The following is a 23,356-nucleotide window of genomic DNA, read 5'->3' as shown; positions in this document are numbered from 1 at the left end:
TTCTGCTTATATTTATAAACAACTCCTTCTCTCCACTATGAGAACTATACAATCACTACAGTTATTTGAAAGTTAGTATCAGATGTTCCAGTTCATCAATTTTAAAACTGCAGCAGGTATTTTCCAGAAAACTTCTCTGTTGGAACCTCAGTCCCATTTAGATTGAAAGTGGACAATTAATGTATTCACTTGTTCATTGTGGACAGGTGTCTGACTTAGAATAAATCTCATTAACTTTCAATGAGGTGGCAGTATTTCTGTGCTCCCATTTTACACAGTCTGTCCTGTTCATGCACCATGTTTTTATTCTCCTCTCCCATTCTCCTCAGGATACAGATTACAAGCATCATCAATCTAGCTGTTGAAAAGTATTGGAAGAATCTGGTCACACAGGTATTGAAACATTCATTTTCTGCCATTTTACAAGTTGGTTGCTTTAAACACAGTACGATGTGCAATCATCTTGAAAAGAGATTCTCTTCAATATCCAATACAAACTGAATTACAAACCTGACAGACAAACACAGGAGAACAAGTGACCAGTGAACACAAACCTCATGGTGCTCATTTTCAGATTTATTGCAGTCATCCGAGAAAACAAGTGAAAGAATATTCCAGTGAAATGATTTGGAAAGTAGGTGTGACTTTTGTTGGTGCCTTTCTTTGCTCTGTTGGTGAAACTTTCTTGCACCTGACTCCTGTTCATGTCTCTGTTTCCTCTATTGAATGAGGAAGGAGGTATTTGATCAGAAATCAACTGGATTGTGTACCTTTGAGAGGGGATTTCTGCACCATCAGGGCTGGAAACAGGAGTGAGTGAAAGACAATGTGTGGAGTTTGATTTTGTACAGAGGGAGAGCAAATCTAACAGGACTGTGAGATATTGGCCTGGATTTTACAGCCCCAATAGCGGTGAACTCTGAGACTTTCACTGCTATTGAGGGTCTGAACAGCACTGCAACTGCTGGTACATGCACACACTAACACCAGCATCTGGAAGTTGTGGTGGTGAGAAATGTGCTCAGAAGGAGCCTCTGATCATAATCGCACCAGCCCACTCTTTAAAGTGACAGGGACCTGTAGTTCAGCAATTTGGGCTCATTGCCCACAATGTACCCTGATTTTTACCTGGGTTGGATTAAAGCCGGTACCAACAGGCTGCTCGGGAAAGACTTTTCTGTTGACACAACAGCTCCACTATTCCAGGAAGACACCGGCAGCAGCAGTGGTCAACTTTCAGAGGGAATTCAGACATTTTAAATGTTGTATTTTATTTCTTAATTGTATGTAACTTTTTAGCATAGCCTGATCAGAGTTCTTAAATTTACATCTGACTTTTTATTAACAAGATTGAAGTGCTTTTAAAAGATCTCTAAATGTATATGACTTTTTATCAAGATTTACTTGGCTTCTTTGTCAAGACTCTTGAGCAAGATTGAAGTGACTTTTAAAAACTACATCTTATCCTTTAAAATCCTGCTTCCATGTAGATGACATTGGAAGATGATTTCAGAATAGCTTAGACTATCTTTCTAACAGGTACTGCAACAGCTTAAGACCTACTTTTCTGCAAAAGCTGGAGAATTACCTTCCGGGAGCGGAGAGGAGCGGAGCGGAGGAGACCTATCTGGACCGATATGAGGAGAACGTTGAGAGCGGAGCCTATAAATCCAATCCGAGGATCGAGGCCCAGTCTCTTCCCTTCCAGGAGTGGAGTGGAGCTGTTCCAGTGTGCTGGAGTTTTGAAAAAAAAGAAGCCAACTGTGATGTCAGAGGAGAGCTGCAAGGTGATTGGTTGGTGAGTCACTGCTGTTAGTGTATTTAAATATCTTAAAGAAAAGGGCAAAGTTTTTTTACTTGAAAAAAAAACCTCTGCTGATAAGATGAGTACTACTAAAGTGTTTTTTTTATTCAGTGTCGCTTATGAAGGACTTGAGATTGTAGTGGGTAGAACAAGGCCCCTAGTGTCATTAGTATTTTTTAATTAAGGGAGTAACTAATTAATCTAAGGGTAAGTCATGGCAGGAGAGCTCAGCCCCGTGATATGCTCCTCCTGCGCTATGTGGGGATTCAGGAACGCTCCCAGTCTCCATGACGACCATGTGTGCAGGAAGTGTATCCAGCTGCAGCTACTGGCTACTCGCATTATGGAGCTGGACCTGTGGGTGGTTTCACTGTGGAGCGTCCACGAAGCTGAGGGCATCATGGATAGCATGTTTAGTGAGGTGGTCGCACCGCAGGTAATGGATGCACAGGCAGAAAATTGATGGGTGACCACCAGATGGAATAGTAGGAGCAGGCAGGTAGTGCAGGAGTCCCCTGTGGCCATCCCCCTCTCAAACAGAGATACTGCTTTGGTTACTGTTGGGGGGATGACCTCCCAGGGGAAAAGAGCAACAGCGCGGTCCGTGCCACCACGGAGGGCTCTGCTGCACAGCAGGGGAGGAAAAGGGGTGGAAGAGCTATTGTGATAGGGGATTCTATCATAATGGGTGCAGATAGGCGTTTCTGTGGCCGCAAACGAGACTCCAGGATGGTATGTTGCCTCCCTAATACTAGGGTCAAGGATGTTTCGGAGCAGCTGCCGGAAATTCTGAAAGGGGAGGGTGTGCAGCCAGAGATCGTGGTCCATATTGGTACGAACGACATAGGCAGGAAGAGAGATGAGGTTCTGCAAAGTGAATATAGGAAGTTAGGCAGAAGGTTAAAGAGCAGGACCTCTAGGGTTGTAATCTCAGGATTACTCCCTGTGACACGTGCTAGTGCGGGTAGGAATAGGAGGATTAGGCAAATGAATGCATTGCTGAAGACTGGCGAAGGCGGGAGGGCTTCAGGTACTTGGATCATTGGGATCTCTTCTGGTGCAGAGGTGACCTGTACAAGAGGGACGGGTTGCATCTGAACTGGAAGGGGACCAATATCCTTGTAGGGAGATTTTATAGTAATACACTGGAGGGTTTAAACTAGTCTTGCAGCGGGGGTGGGACCCAAAGTAGTAGTCTCTCCGATGAGATAGTTGAGGCAAATGGAGAGGTTAAAGCAAGCAAGTCCAGTAGGCAGGCCAGGCAGGGGCAGGACAGGGAGCGTGGAAGGTCTGGTGGGCTAAACTGCATTTACTTTAATGCAAGTATCCTTACAGGTAAGGCAGATGAACTCAGAGCATGGATCGGTACATGGGATTGTGGTATTGTAGCTATTACGGAAACGTGGTTGAGGGATGGGCAGGACTGGCAGCTCAATGTTCCGCGGTACCGATCCTTCCGGCGTGACAGAGGTGGAGGTAAGAGAGGAGGACACTATTGATTAGGGAGGACATCACGGCAGTACTTAGAGAGGATATCCCGGGGTGAATGTCCAGTGAGGCCATACTGGTAGAACTTAGAAATAATAAAAGGGTGATCCCTTTGATGGGATTATACTATAGGCCCCCCAATAGTCAGAGGGAAGTGGAGGAGCATATATGGAGGGAAATCACAGATAGGTATACGAATTATAGGGTTGTAATAGTAGGTGATTTTAACTTCTCTAATATTGACTGGGACTGCCTTAGTGCTGAGGGATCAGATGGGGAAGAATTTGTTACGTGAGTCCAGGATAGTTTTCTGAAGCAGTACGTGGATGGCCCGACTAGAGAAGGGGCTACACTCGATCTCCTCTTAGGAAATGAGGATGGGCAGGTGGTTGATATGGCAGTGGGGGAGCACTTTGGGACCAGTGACCATAACTCTATTAGCTTCAAGATAGTTATGAAAAAGAATAGGACTGGTCCTCAGGTTGAAGTCCTAAATTGGGGGAAGGCTAATTTCCATGGCATCAGACAGGAACTCTCAAAAGTTGAATGGGAGAGGCTGTTTACAGGTAAAGGGACGTCTGGCAAGTGGGAGGCTTTTAAAAGTGAGATAGGAAGAGTTCAGGGCCAGCATGTTCCTGATAGATGGAAGGGCAAGGCTGGCAAGTTTAGGGAACCTTGGTTGACGAGGGATATTGAGGGTCTGGTCAGGACAAAGAAGGAGGCATACGTCAGGTATAGGCAGCTGGGATCGAGCGAGTCCCTCCAGAAGTATAGGGGTTTTAGGAGTATACTTAAGAAGGAAATTAGGAGGGCGAAAAGGGGCCATGAGATTTCCCTGGCAGATAAGATAAAGGAGAATCCTAAAAGATTCTATAAGTGTATTAAGAGTAAAAGGGTAGCTAGGGAGAGAGTAGGTCCCCTGAAGGATCAGTGTGGCAATCTATGTGTGAAGCCACGCGAAATGGGCGAGGTCTTAAATTAATATTTCTCGTTTGTATTTACCGTGGAGAAGGTCATGGAAGCTAGTGAGTTCAAGGGAGGGAACAGCGATATCCTGCAGCATATCAACATTACAAAGGAGGAGGTGTTGGAGGTTTTGAAGCGCATTAAGGTGGATAAATCCCCAGGGCCTGATCAGATGTATCCTAGGATGCTATGGGAAGCAAGGGAGGAGATTGCTGGGGCGCTGGCAGAGATTTTTGTATCATCGTTAGCCACGGGTGAGGTACCGGAAGACTGGAGGATAGCTAATTTGTTAATTAATAAATTAAATAACAAATCATGTCGCCTCTTTCCCTTCTAAACTCTGGCGGAGACAAGCCTAGCTTGTCCAATCTTTCCTCGTAAGACAGCCCACCCATTCCATGTATTAGTCTCGTAAACTTTCTCTGTACTACCTCCAATGCATTTACATCCTTCCGCAAATAAGGAGACCAGTACAGTACTCAGTACTGCAGAAGAGGTCTCACCAATGTCCTGTAATGCTGAAGCATAACCTCCCTACTATTGTATTCAATTCCCATGGTGATAAATGATAACATTCTATTAGCTTTCCTAATTACGTGCTGGACCTGCATACTAACCTTTTGCAATTCATGCCCTCTGTCACCCAGATCCCTCTGCATCTCAGAGCTCTGCAATCTCTCACCATTTAGATAATATGATTTTTTATTCTTACTGCCATAGTGGACAATTTCCGACTTTCCCACATTATACTCCATTTGCCAGTTCTTTGCCAAATCACTTAACCTATCTATATCCCTTTGTAGCCCCCTTATGTCCTCTTCACAACCTACTTTCCTACCTATCTTTGTGATCAGCAAATTTAGTAACAATACCTTCGGTCCCTTCATCTAAGTCATTTATATAAATTGTAAAAAGTTGAGGCCCCAGCACAGATCCCTGTGGCACACCACTCGTTACTTCTTGCCAACCAGAAAATGACCCATTTATGCTGACTCTCTGTTTCCTGTCAGCTAGCCAATCTTCTATCCATGCCAATATGTTACCCCCGACACCATGAGCTTTTATTTTCTGCAATAACCTTTGATATGGCACCTTATCCTTCTGGAAATCGAAATACAATACATCCACTGGTTCCCCTTTATCCACAGCACATGTAACTCCCTCAAAGAACTCCAATAAATTGGTTGAACATGATTTCCCTTTCAAAAAACCATGTTGACTCTGCCTGATTACCTTAATTTTTTCTAAATGCCCTGCTATAACATCCTCTGTAATAGCTCCAAACATTTTCCCGAAGACAAATGTTAAGCTAACTGGCCTGTCGTTTCCTGCTTTCTGTCTCCCTCCCTTTTTGAATAAATGAGTTACATTCACTCTTTTCCAATCTAACGGAACCTTCTCGAATCTAGGGAATTTTGGAATATTAAAACCAGCGCATCAACTATCTCACTAGCCAATTCAGGACCTGGCGACTTGTCAACCCGCAGCTCCAACAATTTGTTTAGTACCACTTCCCTGGTGATTGTAATTTTCTTGAGTTCCTCCATCCCTTCAATTTCCTGATCGCCGGCTAATACTGGGATGTTATTTGTATACTCAATAGTGAAGACCGATGCAAAGTATCTGTTCAATTCATCTGCCATCTCTTAATTATCCATTATTAATTCCCCAGACACACTTTCTATTGGACCAACAGTCGCTTTGTTAACTCTTTTCTTTTTAAAATATCTATCGAAACTCTTACTAGTTGTCTTGAAATTCCTTGCGAGCGTTCTCTCATACTCTAATTTTACCTTCCTTATCAATCTTTTAGTAATTCTTTGCTGTTTTATTTTATATTCTGTCCAATCTTCTGACCTGCCTCCCACCTTTGCACAATTATAGGCTTTTTCTTTAAGTTTGATAGTATCTTTAACTGTTTTCGTGAACCATGGATGGTGAGTCCCACCTTTGGAACTTTTCTTTCTCGTTGAAATGTATCTATTCTGTGTATTGTGAAATATCCCCTTAAATGTCTGCCACTGCATCTCTATTGACTTATCCCTTAACCGAATTTGCCAGTTCACTTTAGCTAGCTCTGCTTTCATGACCTTATAATTGCCCTTATTTAAATTTAAAATACTAGTCTGGGACCCACTCTCCTCTCTCTCAAACTGAATGTAAAATTCAATCATATTATAATCGCTACTACCTAGGGGCACCTTAACTATGAGGTCATTAATTAATCCTATCTCGTTGCACAATGCCAGGTCTAGTATAGCCTGCTCTCTGGTTGGCTCCAGAATGTATTGTTCCAAGAAATTATCCCCAAAATATTCTATGTACTCCTCATCTCGGCTACCTCTGCCCATCTGAATTTTCCAATCTATATGTAGATTAAAATCCCCCATAATTATCACAGTACCTTTCTGACAAGCTGCCATTATTTCTTCCTTTATATCCCATCCGACAGTGTGGTTAATGTTAGGTGGCCTGTACACCACTCCCACAAGTGACTTCTTGCCTTTATGATTTCTCATTTGTACCCAAACTGCTTCTGCATCCTGATCTCCAGAACTCAGGTCATCCCTCTCTATTACGCTAATACCATCATTAATTAACAGAGCTACCCCACCACCTTTTCCTAGCTTCCTGTCCTTCCAATATGCCATGTCACCTCCAATATTCACATCCCAATCGATGACGCCCTGCAGCCATGTCTCTGTAATGACTATCAGATCGTACGTTTTTATTCTATTTGTGCTCCCAGTTCATCTGTTTTGTTTCAAATGCTCCATGCATTCAGATACAGAGCATTTAGTTTTGACCTTTTATTATTTTTGTAACCTCTAGCCTTATCTGTCGATTTACTCTTAGATTTGTACATTCTGTCCCTTCCTGTCACAGTCTGTTTATCATTTCCCATATTTATACCTTTCTCTCTTGCCTTGTCTCTCCTCCTTGATTCACCATATCTTCCCAAATTTGATCCCTTGCCCCCACTATTCAGTTTAAAACCGTCTCTACTTCCCTCGTTATGTGGCTCGCTAGAACATCGGCACCAGCACGGTTCAGGTGTAGACCGTCCCAACGGTACAGCCACCTCTTTCCCCAGTACTGGTGCCAATGCCCCATGAACCAGAACCCACTACTACCACACCAGTCTTTCAGCCGCACATTACTTTCTCTAATCTTATTTGTCCTATGCCAATTTGCACATGGCTCAGGTAATAATCCAGAGATGATTAACTTTGCGGTTCTGCTTCTTAATTTGGTGCCTAGTTGCTCATACTGACTTTGCAGAACCTCTATCCTTGTCCTGCCTATGTCGCTGGTACCGACATGGACCACGACGACTGGATCCTCCCCCTCCCATTGTATGTTTCGCTCCAGCCCTGAGCAGATGTCCTGAATCCTGGCACCGGCAGGCAACACAGCCGTCTGGACTCTTGCTTTTGCTGCAGAGAACAGAGTCAATCCACCTTACTATACTGTCCCCTACTACCACTACATTCCTTTTTTCTCCCTCTTTGAGCCGCAAACACTTACTGCAGACCTGTTTGCCCTGGATCACACTGGCATCCAGGAACTCCCACATGCTGCAGCTGTGACACATCACCTGTCCTGTCATCCTTAACGTGTTTCAATTAACTACTTAAATATTTTATTCAATTATTCATTTTATTGCATATTTTATTAAACTTACCACTAGTTTGTTTACTATTTTAAACGTTAGGACTAAAATGGATCTTAATCACTTACCAGATGCGCATCAAGCAGGTCGGTTCTTCCAAACCAATCAACTACCTGCTTGCCTGTGATGTCACAGCTTACCAGATCCTCACCAAACAGCTCCTTACACTGCACCGAAGTAAGAACCAAATCCTGTATCCTCACCCCAGCGGCTCTCTGTGTCCCTGCTCTCACTCTCCATTGTGATGTCACTCCTCGATTTTTTTTCCCCTGCTCTGCTCATCTCTCTCTCGCTCTGTCTCCGAGTCTGTGCTTTTGGCGCATTTCTTCATTTGTTGTTCCGTTGTGCTCCTCTGTTTCTGGTCCAAAATCTGACTCTGGTGGGACTTGAACCCACAACCTTTGAATATCGTCTTAATCATTATTTAGAAGTCCAACACGCTATCCATTGCGCCACAGACCCTCACACATTTTTGTTAACATCACTAAGGCCTTTGATCTTGTCAGCAGAGACGGCCTCTTCAAACTGCAATGGAACATAGGCTGCCCTCCTGACCTCTTGGGTATCATCTCTTCTTTCCACGAGAACATGCACAGTTCCATCAGTTACAATGGAGCAACATCAGACGCTTTCAAGATCAGCAGTGGAGTAAAGCAGGGCTGCGCTCTGGCGCCAACTCTCTTAGGAACAGAGGAACATAGGAGTAAGCTATTCAGCCCGTCGAGCCTGCTCTGTCATTCAATTCGATCATGGCTGATCACCTACCTCAAAGCCCCTTTCCCATGCTATCCCCATATCCCTTGATGTCATGAGTATCAAGATTTCTATCAATTTCTGTCTTGAACATGCTCAATGATTGAGCTGCCACAGCCCTCTGGGGCACAGTATTCCAATGATTCACCACCGTCTGAGTGAAGAAATTCCACCCATCTCAGTTTTAAATGGCCTACTCCTTATTCTGAGACGATGTCCTTTGGTTTTAGACTCACCAACCAGGGCAAACATCCTGTCTACATCCACACTATCACGCCCTGTAAGAATTTTGTCAGTTTCAATCAGATCACCTCTCATTCTTCGAAACTTTAAGGAATACGGGCCCAGTTTCCTCATAAGACAATCCCACCATCCCAGGGATTAGTCTGGTGACATAAAAACAAGAAATGCTGGAACCACTCAGCAGGTCTGGCAGCATCTGTGAAAAGAGAAGCAGAGTTAACGTTTCAGGTCAGTGACCCATCTTCGGAACTGACATATATTAGAAAAGTCACAGGTTATAAGCAAGTGGGGTGGGGGTGGGGCAAGAGATAACAAAGGAGAAGGTGTAGATTGGACAAGGCCACATAGCTGACCAAAAGTTCATGCAGCAAAGGCAAACAATATGTTAATGGTGTGTTGAAAGACAAAGCGTTAGTACAGATTAGGTGTTAATGGACTGAATATTGAACAGCAGGAAGTACAAACCTGAAAAAAAAACAGTAGGTAAGCAAACTGAACAAACTGAGATGAAATGAAATAAATGCAAAAAAAAGATTAGTCTGTTGACCCTCTGTTTCACCCCCTCTATGGCAAGTGTATCCTTCATAAGATGAGGAGACTAAACTGTACACCATACTCCAGTGCGGATTCACCAAGGCTCTAGACAATTGCAGCAAGACATCTTTACTCCTGTACACATGACCCCTCGTGTGGGTACAACATACCATTTGCCTTCCTAATTGATTGCTGCACCTGCACAAGAGCTTTTAGTGTCTCAGGAACAAGGACACCCAGGTCCCTTTGGACATCGACACTTCCCAACCTCTCACCATTTAAGAAATACTCTGTCTTTCTGTTTATTCTACCAAAGTGAATAACTTCACACTTATTCACATTATATTCCATGTTCTTGCCCATTCACTTAGCCTCTCCAGGTCTCCTGGAAGCCTCTCTGCATCCTCCTCACAACTCACACTTCACCGAGCTTTGTGTCATCTGCAAACTTGGAAATATTACATTTAATCCCCACATCCAAATCATTTATATAGGTTGTTAACAGCTGTGGCTCCAACACTGATCCTTGCAGTACCCCAATAGTAACAGCCTGCCATCCTGAGAAGGACCCGTTATTCCTGCTCTCTGTTTTCGGTCTGTTAACCAATTCTCAATCCATATCAGTATATTATCCCCAAGCCTATGTGCTCTAATTTTGTTTACTCACCTCCTGTGTGGGACCTTACCAAAGGAAAATACAAATACCACACATCCACTGGTTCTCCTTTATCTGTTCTATAGGTAACATCCTCAAAAATCTCAACAGGTTTTTCAAACCTGTTTTCCTTTTCATAAATCTATGTTGACTCTGTCCAATCATGTCATCATTTTCGAACTGTCTAGTTATCACATCCTTTATAATTGGCATATTCTTCTCCATGCTGCTATTGTACACTTTCAATTACTCAGATATAGGTGTTCACCTGCACATCAGAGCTGACGACAAGCTGTTCAACTTGGCAAGACTGTGCGCCAAGACCAAAGTGGGTAAATTCCTAGTCTGTGAGTTGCTATTTGCTGATGATGCTGTGCTGACATCCCATAATTAAGTTCAGTCACAGCAGCTTGTAGATCGGTTCTCCCTGGCCTGCAAAGTGTTTGGACTGACAATCAGCATCAGGAAGATGAAAGTTACGGGCCAGGACGTAGAGACTCCACTTTCCATCAACATCGACAACCTCACTTTGCAGGTTGTCAACAGCTTCACATACCTTCAATCAACAATCACCAGCAATCTGTTCCTTGATGCTGAAATCAGCACCAGGATTGTCAATGCTGCAGCTGTCATGTCAAAGTTGAGAAGACAAGTGTGAACCGACAGCAAACTGACCGAAAATACAAAGCTCCACGTGCACCAGGCTTGTGTTCTCAGCACCCTCCTTTATAGTAGAGAAGCATCAACAACTTATACAAGCCAAAAAAAGCGGCTGAACAGCTTCCACCTCCACTGCCTCAGATGGATACTGGGCATCTCCTGGCAGGACAGAGTGCCGAATGCGGAAGTACACCAGCGTGCAGGGATCCGCAGCAAGTTTGCCCTCTTGAGTCAGCGGTGACTCTGTTGACTGGGAAAAATGGATGACGGTCACATTGCCAAAAACATGCTCCATGGTGAGCTTGCTATCAGCATGAGATCAACAGGTCAGGGAAAAAAATCAAGTACTTTGGAGAGGTTTGAGTTAATTCAGGAGAGTGGGCATGGATTTATCAATGGGAGTTCATGCTTGACGAATCTAACTGCATTTGTTGATAAACTATCTGAGAATACTGATGAAGGGAATGCAGTGGATGTTGTTTATATGGATATTACGAAAGCATTTTATAAAGGACGCAGAGGCGATTTACCAGAATGGATCCAGGGATGGGGGATTTTAGTTACAAGGTTAGGTTGGAAAAGCTAGGATTATTCTGCCTATATCAAAGGAGATTGAGTGGAGAATTGATAGAGGTGTATAACACCTCTAGAGAACAGGCCATCCTGGACTGGGTATTGTGTAATGAGAAAGGATTAGTTAACAATCTTGTTGTGTGGGGTCCCTTGGGGAAGTGCGCCCATAATATGATAAAATTCTTCATTAAGATGGAGAGTGAGAGAGTTGATTCCGAGACTAGGGTCCTGAATCTAAACAAAGGAAACTATGAAGGTATGAGGCGGGAGTTGGCTATGATAGATTGGGGAACGTTACTTAAAGGGTTGACAGTGGATAGGCAATGGCTAGCATTTAAAGAGCGCATGGATGAATTACAACAATTGTTCATTCCTGTCTGTGCAAAAGTAAAACAGGAAGGGTGGCTCAACTGTGGCTTACAAAAGAAATTAAGGAAAGTATTAGATCCAAGGAGGAGAAATATAAAATGGCCAGAACAAGCAGCAAACCTGAAGATTGTGAGCAGTTTGGAATTTAGCAGAGGAGGACAAAAGGATTGATTAAGAAGGGGGAAATAGAGTATGAGAGTAAGCTAGCAGAGAACATAAAAACTGACTGTAAAAGCTTCTCTAGATATGTGTCGAGAAAAAGATTAGTGAAGACAAATGTGGGTCCCTCACAGTCAGAAACGGGGGAATTTATAATGGGGAACAAAGAAATGGCAGACCAATTAAATACATACTTTGGTTCTGTCTTCACAAAGGACGATACAAATTACCTCCCAGAAATGTTGGGGAACATAGGGTCTAATGAGAAGGAGGAACTGTAAGAAATCTGTATTCGTAGGGAATGTTTGGGAAATTGATGGGATTGAAGGCCGATAAATCCCCAAGGCCTGATAATCTGCATCCCAGAGTACTTAAGGAGGTTGCCCTTGAAATAGCAGATGCATTTCTGGTCTTTTTTCAAAATTCTATCGACTCTGGAACAGTTCCAATGGATTGGACGGTAGTTAATGTAACTCCACTATTTAAAATAAGAGGCAGAAAGAAAACAGCGAAATATATACCGGTTAGCCTGACATCAGTCGTGGGGAAAATGCTGGAGTCCATTATAAAAGATGTAATAGCAGAGTGCAATAATAACTCGTCTCCACTCCTAGTATTTCTAAATCCCACACATTCACTATAATGTGAACAATTATTTCCTGTTGTGTCTCTCTCAGATTTGTCAACTTCACTGTATTGGAGTGAGGTGACATCTACTGGCGGGAAGCAAGAACTGCAATCAAGCAGCAGAAACTCCACAGTCTGTCAGGGTGAAAGAAACATTGCAATGTGAGGATACAGCGAAGTGGTTTGATTGGGTAGATGGAGACATGATTCCACTTGTGGTGGTGTCTGAAGCAAAGGCCAGAAATACAAAATTGTCATTAATAAAAGAAATGAGGAATTCATGAAAAATGTAGTAACGTAGTGAATGGTTAGAATGTGGATAGAATAGAAAGTGAGATTGGATGGACAGAAGCAGTCTGAAAGGATGGCTGAAACAAAAGGTGAGTGCCCAGAAACGTTAACCGTGTTTCTCACAGCACAGATGCTGCCAGAGCTGCTGAACATTTCCAGCACTTTCTGTTTTTATTTCAGCATTTGCAGGATGTTGCTTTGATCTGAAAAAATAAATGGATGATTGGCTGGGGGGTTCCAGTGAAATTCCACAGCAGCGAAAGACACCTGACTGATCAGTGGCTCGTTGGTCTAGGGGTATGATTCTCGCTTAGGAAATGTGGTTGATTAACATGTAAGAAATCCAGGGTCCTAATCCCAGATGAGCCCTGGCCTGCTGGCATTTTCAGATTAAGGTTATCTATTGGTTTCAGCCTTGCAGAAGGTGGAATTGATTTCCAAACAGAGCTGGCATGAGGACCAGACGACTGGATTCAAAGAGCTTGTCGACTAAATTGCAATTAACTAAATGGACAGAAAGCCAAGTGGGAATATAAAGTTGTTGCTGTAATTGTGACCTGACTCCAAAAACAAAAGGACTGGGTTCTGGACTGGAATGGAATGGAATTCTTCAGTGTTTCTGTTGTTTGGCTTGCATTGACTCATCGATTTTCTTGTTTTTCACTTTGTCGATGCCTTTGAATAATTGTGGATCCTTCTTCAGGGTGTCTTCATTCACCAGGTAGTTCTGACCTCTGATGATGTTGATTGTAATCAGCTTCAATTCGCTGATAGTTTTGGAAGTGAGCAGATTTCCTTTGCTTGAGTCAACAACATGGAACTCAGTCTGACATGTGGACCCATGGGAGGATTTGAATGCCATCCCTGCGTTGGAGTTGCATCCATCCAATAAGAGACCGAGTAGAAGTGACAGTTCTGTCAGTCGAATATGAGACTTTTAATGGCAGGCTTGTGAGTTTGAGTGCCATTCTGTTTTTCCCTTTTGTAAGGCTTCATGAGCAGAGAGTACAGGGAGTGTTTGAAATGAGCAAGTCTCGCTTTGATTCAGGACTCTTACCTCTCAGCAGCATCTCACTATGAAAGATTGAATTTGATCTCATTTCATTCTCAGCTCGGGGTCTGTGCGGCTCAGTGGCACTTCTGGCTGTCTCCCGCTTCACAATCCATCAGTACTGAGAAAGCAATGGGGAATATTACTCACATGTTGTGTTCTTTAATTTTTTGGAAAACTTGAATGTATGTATTTTCTTCCAAAACAAGGACACCAAGCCACTGTTAAGGTAGGGCTGAAATAGCTCAGTTGGGCGAGCGTTAGACTGAAGATCAAAAGATCCCTGGTTCAATCCCGGGTTACAGCAATTTTGCTTCCTTATGCGTCCCTTGCCTTGGTTCTGATTTTCCAGTTGCACAATTTACTTTGAGATTATTTCCCAAGCACCAGTGGATTGAATTTGAGAAACAACACAGAGTCATTTACAACATAGAAGGTGGTCATTTGGCCTATCACGTCCATGCTGGCTTTCCCCAGAGCAATCTAGTCAGTTCCACTCACCAGCTCGATCCCTTTCCTCCTGCAAGTTTCTTTCCTTCAAGTATCCATCCAATTTCCTTTTCAAATCATTGATTGTCTCTGCTTCCACCACACTCGTGGGCCAAGACATTACCACCCACAACATAAAAAATTCCACCTCATCAAGGATGGGAAATACTTACATCATCTATATTTGCTTATTCTCTCTTTCTATGAGAAAAGACTGACAGTCAACATGAAAGGAAACCCAAAAATCTTCGAGCAGCATGTAAATGATAAGTGGGTAGTAAGAGGTTGAGTCGGGCCTATGAGGGACAAAAAGGATAATATAAGCTGAGAGGTGCAGGGCAATGTTAATCTACTTAATGAGTACTTTGTATCAGTGATCACTAAGGAAGTGGAATTTGACAAAATATCAGTCGAAGTGTAGAGAGTAGAGTCAATGGAGCGGGTACAAATTGAGAGAGGGAGGTACTAAAAAGGCTGGCTCTGCTTAGGGAAGATAAATCACCTGGTCTGGATGGCTGGCATCCCAGGTTGCGAAAGGAAATGCGGATGCAGATAATGGAAGAGTTTGCCATAATCTTCCAATCTTCCCTGGATACGGGGGAGGTGCCAGAGGATTAAACAGTGGCAAATGCGACACCCTTATTCAAGAAAGGGTGTAAGGACAGTCCGGGTAACTACAGGCCAGTTAGATTAACAGCAGCGGTGGGTAAGGTTTTAGAAAGAATAATCAGGGTAAAAAATCAACAGTCACTTGGAGAGGTTCGAGTTAATTAAGGAGAGTGAGCATGGATTTATAAATGGGAGTTCATGCTTGACTAATCTAACTGCATTTTTTGATGAACTAACAGAGCAGGTTGATGAAGGGAATGCAGTGGATGTTGTTTATATGGATTTTAAGGAAGCGTTTGACAAGGTACCACATAAAAGGGCGGTTAACAAAATGGAGGTTCGTGGTATAGGAGGGTCAGTGTCCAATTTGATAGAAAATTGGTTTAAGGACAGAAAACAGCGAGTCATATTAAATGGTTCTTTGTCAGACTGGAGGATAGTCGACAGTGGTGTTCCCCAAGGGTCAGTGCTGGAACCACTGCTTTTTTTGCTCAAGGTAAGTGACTTGGATCTTGGAATACAGAGTAGAATCTCAAAATATGCCGATGACACCAAACCTGGAGGAGCGGCAAACAGTGAAGATGATATGAACTGCCTGCAACAGGACAGTGATAGGCTAGCAGAATGGGCAGACAGGTGGCAGATGGAATTTAATAGTGACAAGTGTGAGGTGATGTATTTTGGCATAAGGAATAGGGAGAGGCAATATATACTTAATGGCACAGTTCTAAAGAGTGTACTGGAATAGAGGGACTTGGGGTTCATGTGCATCAATCTTTGAAGGAGGCAAGTCACATTGCGAGAGTGGTTCGCAAAGCATATGGGATCTTGGGCTTTATAAGTAGAGGCATTGAGTACAAAAGCAGGGAAGTTATGCTGAACCATTATAAAACTCTGGTTAGGCCCCAATTGGAGTGTTGCTTCCAGTTCTGCTCAGCAGACTTTAGAAAGAATGTGAGGGTCCTTGAGAGGACGCAGAGGCGATTTACCAGAATGGATCCAGGGATGGGGGATTTTAGTTACAAGGTTAGGTTGGAAAAGCTAGGATTATTCTGCCTTTCTCAAAGGAGATTGAGTGGAGAATTGGTAGAGGTGTATAACACCTCCAGAGAACAGGCCATCCTGGACTGGGTATTGTGTAATGAGAAAGGATTAGTTCACAATCTTGTTGTTCTCTTGGGGAAGTGCGCCCATAATATGATAAAATTCTTCATTAAGATGGAGTTGATTCCGAGACTCGGGTCCTGAATCTAAACAAAGAAAACTATGAAGGTATGAGGCGGGAGTTGGCTAGAGTGGGGAATAGATTGTGGAATGTTACTTAAAGGGTTGACAGTGGATAGGCAATGGCTAGCATTTAAAGAGCGCATGGATGAATTACAACAATTGTTCATTCCTGTCTGTGCAAAGGTAAAACAGGAAGGGTGGCTCAACTGCGGCTTACAAAAGTAATTAAGGAAAGTATTAGATCCAAGGAGGAGAAATATAAAATGGCCAGAACAAGCAGCAAACCTGAAGATTGTGAGCAGTTTGGAATTTAGCAGAGGAGGACAAAAGGATTGATTAAGAAGTGGGAAATAGAGTATGAGAGTAAGCTAGCAGAGAACATAAAAACTGACTGTAAAAGCTTCTATAGATATGTGCAGAGAAAAAGATTAGTGAAGACAAATGTGGGCCCCTTACAGTCAGAAACGGTGGAATTTATAATGGGGAACAAAGAAATGGCAGACCAATTAAATACATACTTTGGATCTGTCTTCACAAAGGAGGATACAAATTATCTCCCAGAAATGTTGGGGAACATAGGGTCTAGTGAGAAGGAGGAGAAGGGTCTAGGAGAAGGAGCCTTTCAGTGCAGCAGCTTTTTCGGGAGCAGAGTGTGAGCGAGTGAGCAGCTGGGAAAGTCAGTTTGAAAGTAAATTTAATTTCCTTTTGTTTTTCGGCGGAGGCCAGGGGGCTGCTGGGTAAGTAAAACACTGTATATTTGGGCGGTTTCTGAACCCGAGACACCACACTTGTAGTGTCCCCCACCCGCCCTCCTGCTCCAACCAAAAAAAAAGGACTTGGTGGGGTGTTTATAAGGTAAGGCTTTTTCGATTTCTCTGGTTTTATTGTGATTGGTAAAAACTTTACGTTCCTTTTTCATTTAACTAAGTTTAAACTTAAGATTAAAAATGGCAGGAGATCTCAGACCCGTATCATGCTCCTCTTGCTCAATGTGGGAGCTCAGGGACATGGCTGATGACCCTGACTCCTTCACGTGCAGGAAGTGTGTCCAGCTGCACCTCTTGTTGGACCGCATGACGGCTCTCGAGCTGCGGATGGACTCACTTTGGAGCATGCGCGATGCTGAGGAGGTCGTGGATAGCACGTTTAGTGAATTGGTCACACCGCAGATTAGGATTGCTGAGGGAGAAAGGGAATGGGTGACCAAAAGGCAGAGAAAGAGCAGGAAGGCAGCGCAGGAGTCCCCTGCGGTCATCTCCCTCCAAAACAAGTATACCGTTTTGGATACTGTTGAGGGAGATGGCTCACCAGGGGAAGGCAGCAGTAGCCAGGTCCATGGCACCGTGGCTGGCTCTGCTGTTCAGAAGGGCGGGAAAAAGAGTGGAAGGGCGATAGTCGTAGGGGATTCGATTGTAAGGGGAGTAGATAGGCGGTTCTGTGGTCGAAAATGAGGCTCCCGAATGGTATGTTGCCTCCCAGGTGCACGGGTCAGGGACGTCTCAGATCGGCTGCAGAACATTCTAAAGGGGGAGGGTGAACAGCCAGTTGTCATTGTGCACATAGGCACTAATGATATAGGTAAAAAACGGGATGAGGTCCTACAAGCAGAGTTTACGGAGTTAGGAGCCAAGTTAAAAAGTAGGACCTCAGAGGTAGTAATCTCAGGATTACTACCAGTGCCACGTGATATTCAGAGTAAAAATGAAAGAATAGTCAGGATGAATGCGTGGCTTGAGAGATGGTGCAGGAAGGAGGGGTTCAGTTTTTGGGACATTGGGACCGGTTCTGTGGGAGGTGGGACTATTACAAATTGTACGGTCTACACCTGGGCCGGACTGGAACCAATGTCCTTGGAGGTGCTTTTGCTAACGCTGTTGGGGAGGGTTTAAACGAATGTGGCAGGGGGATGGGAACCAATTGAGGTCAGTTGACAGTAAGGAGGTAGTAACAAAAGCCTGTAAGGAACTAGATAATGAAGTCAGTGTGACTAAGGGGAAGAGCAGGCAGGGAGCAGATGATGAATATAAAGGGACTGGTGGTCTGAGGTGCATTTGTTTTAATGCAAGAAGTGTAGTAGGTAAGGCAGATGAACTTAGGGCTTGGATTAGTACCTGGGAGTATGATTTTGTTGCTATTACTGAGACTTGCTTAAGGGAAGAGCATGATTGGCAACGAAATATCCCAGGATATCGATGCTTCAGGCGGGATAGAGAGGGAGGTATAAGGGGTGGAGGAGTTGCATTACTGGTCAAAGAGGATATCACAGCTGTGCTGAAGGAGGGCACTATGGAGGACTCGAGCAGTGAGGCAATATGGACAGAACACAGAAATAGGAAGGGTGCGGTAACAATGTTGGGGCTGTACTACAGGCCTCCCAACAGCAAGCGTGAGATAGAGGTACAAATATGTAAACAGATTATGGAAAGATGTAGGAGCAACAGGGTGGTGGTGATAGGCGATTTTAATTTTCCCAACATTGACTGGGATTCGCTTAGTGTTAGAGGTCCAGATGGAGCAGAATTTGTAAGGAGCATCCAGGAGGGTTTTCTAGAGCAGGATGTAAATAGTCCAACTCGGGAAGGAGCCATACTGGACCTGGTGTTGGGGAATGAGCCCGGCCAGGTTGTTGAAGTTTCAGTAGGGGACTACTTTGGGAATACTGATCACAATTCCGTAAGCTTTAAAATACTCATGGACAAAGACGAGAGTGGTCCTAAAGGAAGAGTGCTAAATTGGGGGAAGGCCAACTATACCAAAATTCGGCAGGAGCTGGGAAATGTAGATTGGGAGCAGCTGTTTGAAGGTAAATCCACATGTGATATGTGGGAGGCTTTTAAAGAGAGGTTGATTAGCGCGCAGGAGAGACATGTTCCTGTGAAAATGAGGGATAGAAATAGCAAGATTAGGGAACCATGGATGACAGGTGAAATTGTGAGACTAGCTAAGAGGAAAAAGGAAGCATACATTAGGTCTAGGCGGCTGATGAAAGACGAAGCTTTGAAAGAATATCGGGAATGTAGGACCAATCTGAAACGAGGAATTAAGAGGGCTAAAAGGGGTCATGAAATATCTTTAGCAAACAGGGTTAAGGAAAATCCCAAAGCCTTTTATTCATATATGAGGAGAAAGAGGGTAACTAGAGAAAGGATTGGCCCACTAAAGGACAAAGGAGGAATGTTATGCTTGGACTCAGAGAAAATGGGTGAGATTCTAAACGAGTACTTTGCATCGGTATTCACCGAGGAGAGGGACATGACGGATGTTGAGGTTAAGAACAGATGTTTGATTACTCTAGGTCAAGTCGGCATAAGGAGGGAGGAAGTGTTGGGTATTCTAAAGGGCATTAAGGTGGACAAGTCCCCAGGTCCGGATGGGATCTATCCCAGGTTACTGAGGGAAGCGAGAGAGGAAATAGCTGGGGCCTTAACAGATATCTTTGCAGCATCCTTAAACACGGGTGAGGTCCCGGAGGACTGGAGAATTGCGAATGTTGTCCCCTTGTTTAAGAAGGGTAGCAGGGATAATCCAGGTAATTATAGACCGGTGAGCCTGACGTCAGTGGTAGGGAAGCTGCTGGAGAAGATACTGAGGGATAGGATCTATTCCCATTTGGAAGAAAATGGGCTCATCAGTGATAGGCAACATGGTTTTGTGCAGGGAAGGTCATGTCTTACCAACTTAATAGAATTCTTTGAGGAAGTGACAAAGTTGATTGATGAGGGAAGGGCTGTCGATGTCATATACATGGACTTCAGTAAGGCGTTTGATAAGGTTCCCCATGGCAGGCTTATGGAGAAAGTGAAGGCGCTTGGGGTCCAAGGTGTACTCGCTAGATGGATAAAGAACTGGCTGGGCAACAGGAGACAGAGAGTAGCAGTAGAAGGGAGTTTCTCAAAATGGAGACGTGTGACCAGTGGTGTTCCACAGGGATCCGTGCTGGGACCACTGTTGTTTGTGATATACATTAATGATTTGGAGGAAAGTATAGGTGGACTGATTAGCAAGTTTGCAGACGACACTAAGATTGGTGGAGTAGCAGATAGTGAAGGGGACTGTCAGAGAATACAGCAGAATATAGATAGATTGGAGAGTTGGGCAGAGAAATGGCAGATGGAGTTCAATCAGGACAAATGCGAGGTGATGCATTTTGGAAGATCCAATTCAAGAGTGAACTACACAGTAAATGGAAAAGTCCTGGGGAAAATTGATGTCCAGAGAGATTTGGGTGTTCAGGTCCACTGTTCCCTGAAGGTGGCAACTCAGGTAAATAGAGTGGTCAAGAAGGCATACGGCATGCTTTCCTTCATCGGACGGGGCATTGAGTACAAGAGTTGGCAGGTCATGTTACAGTTGTATAGGACTTTGGTTCGGCCACATTTGGAATACTGCGTACAGTTCAGGTCGCCACATTATCAAAAGAATGTGGATGCTTTGGAGAGGGTGCAGAGGAGGTTCACCAGGATGTTGCCTGGTATGGAGGGCGCTAGCTATGAAGAGAGGTTGAGCAGATTAGGATTATTTTCATTAGAAAGACGGAGGTTGAGGGGGGACCTGATTGAGGTGTACAAAATCATGAGAGGTATAGACAGGGTGGATAGCAAGAGGCTTTTTCCCAGAGTGGGGGTTTCAATTACTAGAGGACACGAGTTCAAAGTGAAAGGGGAAAAGTTTAGGGGGGATATGTGTGGAAAGTTCTTTACGCAGAGGGTGGTGGGCACCTGGAACGCATTGCCAGCGGAGGTGGTATATGCGGGCACGATGGAGTCTTTTAAGATGTATCTAGACAGATACATGAATGGGCAGGAAGAAAAGAGATACAGAACATTAGAAAATAGGCGACATGTTGAGAGAGAGTATCTGGATCGGCGCAGGCTTGGAGGGCCGAAGGGCCTGTTCCTGTGCTGTAATTATCTTTGTTCTTTGTTCTTGTTCTAGGAACTGTATGAAATCAGTATTAGTAGGGAATGTTTGGGAAATTGATGGGATTGAAGGCCGATAAATCCCCAGGGCCTGATAATCTACATCCCAGAGTACTTAAGGAAGTGGCCCTTGAAATAGCAGATGCATTTCTGGTCTTTTTTCAAACTTCGCTCGACTCTGGAACAGTTCCAATGGATTGGACGGTAGTTAATGTACCTCCACTATTTAAAAAAAGAGGCAGAAAGAAAACAGCGAATTACATACCGGTTAGCGAGGCCTGACATCAGTCGTGGGGAAAATGCTTGAGTCCATTATAAAAGATGTAATAGCAGAGTGCAATAATAACTCGTCTCCACTCCTAGTATTTCTAAATCCCACACATTCACTATAATGTGAACAATTATTTCCTGTTGTGTCTCACTCAGATTTGTAAACTTCACTGTATTGGAGTGAGGTGACATCTACTGGCGGGAAGCCAGAACTGCAATTAAGCAGCAGAAACTCCACAGTCTGTCAGGGTTAAAGAAACATTGCAATGTGAGGATACAGCGAAGTGGTTTGATTGGGTAGATGGAGACATGATTCCACTTGTGGTGGTGTCTGAAGCAAAGGCCAGAAATACAAAATTGTCATTAATAAAAGAAATGAGGAATTCATGAAAAATGTAGTAACGTAGTGAATGGTTAGAATGTGGACAGAATAGAAAGTGAGATTGGATGGACAGAAGCAGTCTGAAAGGATGGCTGAAACAAAAGGTGAGTGCCCTGAAACGTTAACTGTGTTTCTCTCAGCACAGATGCTGCCAGAGCTGCTGAACATTTCCAGCAAATTTCTGTTTTTATTTCAGCATTTGCAGGATGTTGCTTTGATCTGAAAAACAATGGATGATTGGCTGGGGGGGTTCCAGTGAAATTCCACAGCAGCTAATAAAACCTAACTTGTTAGTGGCTTGTTGGTCTAAGGGTATGATTCTCGCTTAAAGAAAATAGTTAATTAACATGCGAAAGATCCTGGTTTCAAGTCCCAGACGAGCCCTGGTCTGCTGGCATTTTTAGATTAAGGTTATCTATTGGTTTCAGCCTTGCAGAAGGTGGAATTGATTTCCAAACAGAGCTGGCTTGAGGACCAGACAACTGGATTCAAAGAGATTGTCGACAAAATTGTAATTAACTAAATGGACAGAAAGCCAAGTGGGAATATAAAGTTGTTGCTGTAATTGTGACCTGACTCCAAAAACAAAAGGACTGGGTTCTGGACTGGAATGGAATGGAATTCTTCAGTGTTTCTGTTGTTTGGCTTGCATTGACTCATCGATTTTCTTGTTTTTCACTTTGTCGATGCCTTTGAATAATTGTGGATCCTTCTTCAGGGTGTCTTCATTCACCAGGTAGTTCTGACCTCTGATGATGTTGATTGTAATCAGCTTCAATTCGCTGATAGTTTTGGAAGTGAGCAGATTTCCTTTGCTTGAGTCTACAACATGGAACTCAGTCTGACATGTGGACCCATGGGAGGATTTGAATGCCATCCCTGCGTTGGAGTTGCATCCATCCAATAAGAGACCGAGTAGAAGTGACAGTTCTGTCAGTCGAATATGAGACTTTTAATGGCAGGGTTGTGAGTTTGAGTGCCATTCTGTTTTTCCCTTTTGTAAGGCTTCATGAGCAGAGAGTACAGGGAGTGTTTGAAATGAGCAAGTCTCGCTTTGATTCAGGACTCTTACCTCTCAGCAGCATCACACTATGAAAGATTGAATTTGATCTCATTTCATTCTCAACTCGGGGTCTGTGCGGCTCAGTGGCACTTCTGGCTGTCTCCCGCTTCACAATCCATCAGTACTGAGAAAGCAATGGGGAATATTACTCACATGTTGTGTTCTTTAATTTTTTGGAAAACTTGAATGTATGTATTTTCTTCCAAAACAAGGACAACAAGCTGCTGTTAACGTAGGGCTGAAATAGCTCAGTTGGGAGAGCGTTAGACTGAAGATCTAAAGGTCCCTGGTTCAATCCCGGGTTTCAGCAATTTTGCTTCCTTATGCGTCCCTTGCCTTGGTTCTGATTTTCCGGTTGCACAATTTACTTTGAAATTATTTCCCAAGCACCAGTGGATTGAATTTGAGAAACAACACAGAGTCATTTACAGCACAGAAGGTGGTCGTTTGGCCTATCACGTGCATGCTGGCTCTCCCCGGAGCAATCGAGTCAATTCCACTCACCAGCTCGATCCCTTTCCTCCTGCAAGTTTCTTTCCTTCAAGTATCCA

The 23,356-nt window shown here is 43.7% G+C and overlaps 2 non-coding genes across 2 annotated transcripts; one reads left to right on the top strand and one right to left on the bottom strand.

Annotated features, from left to right (window-relative positions):
• Positions 1-8,302: 8,302 nt before the first annotated feature.
• On the bottom strand, positions 8,303-8,393 carry trnar-ucu (transfer RNA arginine (anticodon UCU)). Its single transcript is given in 2 exon segments — positions 8,303-8,338; positions 8,357-8,393. It is a non-coding gene; the product is annotated as a tRNA-Arg (tRNA).
• Positions 8,394-23,042: 14,649 nt separating this feature from the next.
• On the top strand, positions 23,043-23,115 carry trnaf-gaa (transfer RNA phenylalanine (anticodon GAA)). Its single transcript has one exon. It is a non-coding gene; the product is annotated as a tRNA-Phe (tRNA).
• Positions 23,116-23,356: the final 241 nt, after the last annotated feature.

The sequence above is a fragment of the Heterodontus francisci genome, unplaced genomic scaffold (genome assembly GCF_036365525.1).
Source record: "Heterodontus francisci isolate sHetFra1 unplaced genomic scaffold, sHetFra1.hap1 HAP1_SCAFFOLD_167, whole genome shotgun sequence".
In the NCBI taxonomy this organism is placed as follows: Eukaryota; Metazoa; Chordata; class Chondrichthyes; order Heterodontiformes; family Heterodontidae; genus Heterodontus; species Heterodontus francisci.
The sequence above is the reverse complement of the archived record's forward strand: the minus strand, read 5'-3'. Positions and strand labels throughout refer to the sequence as shown.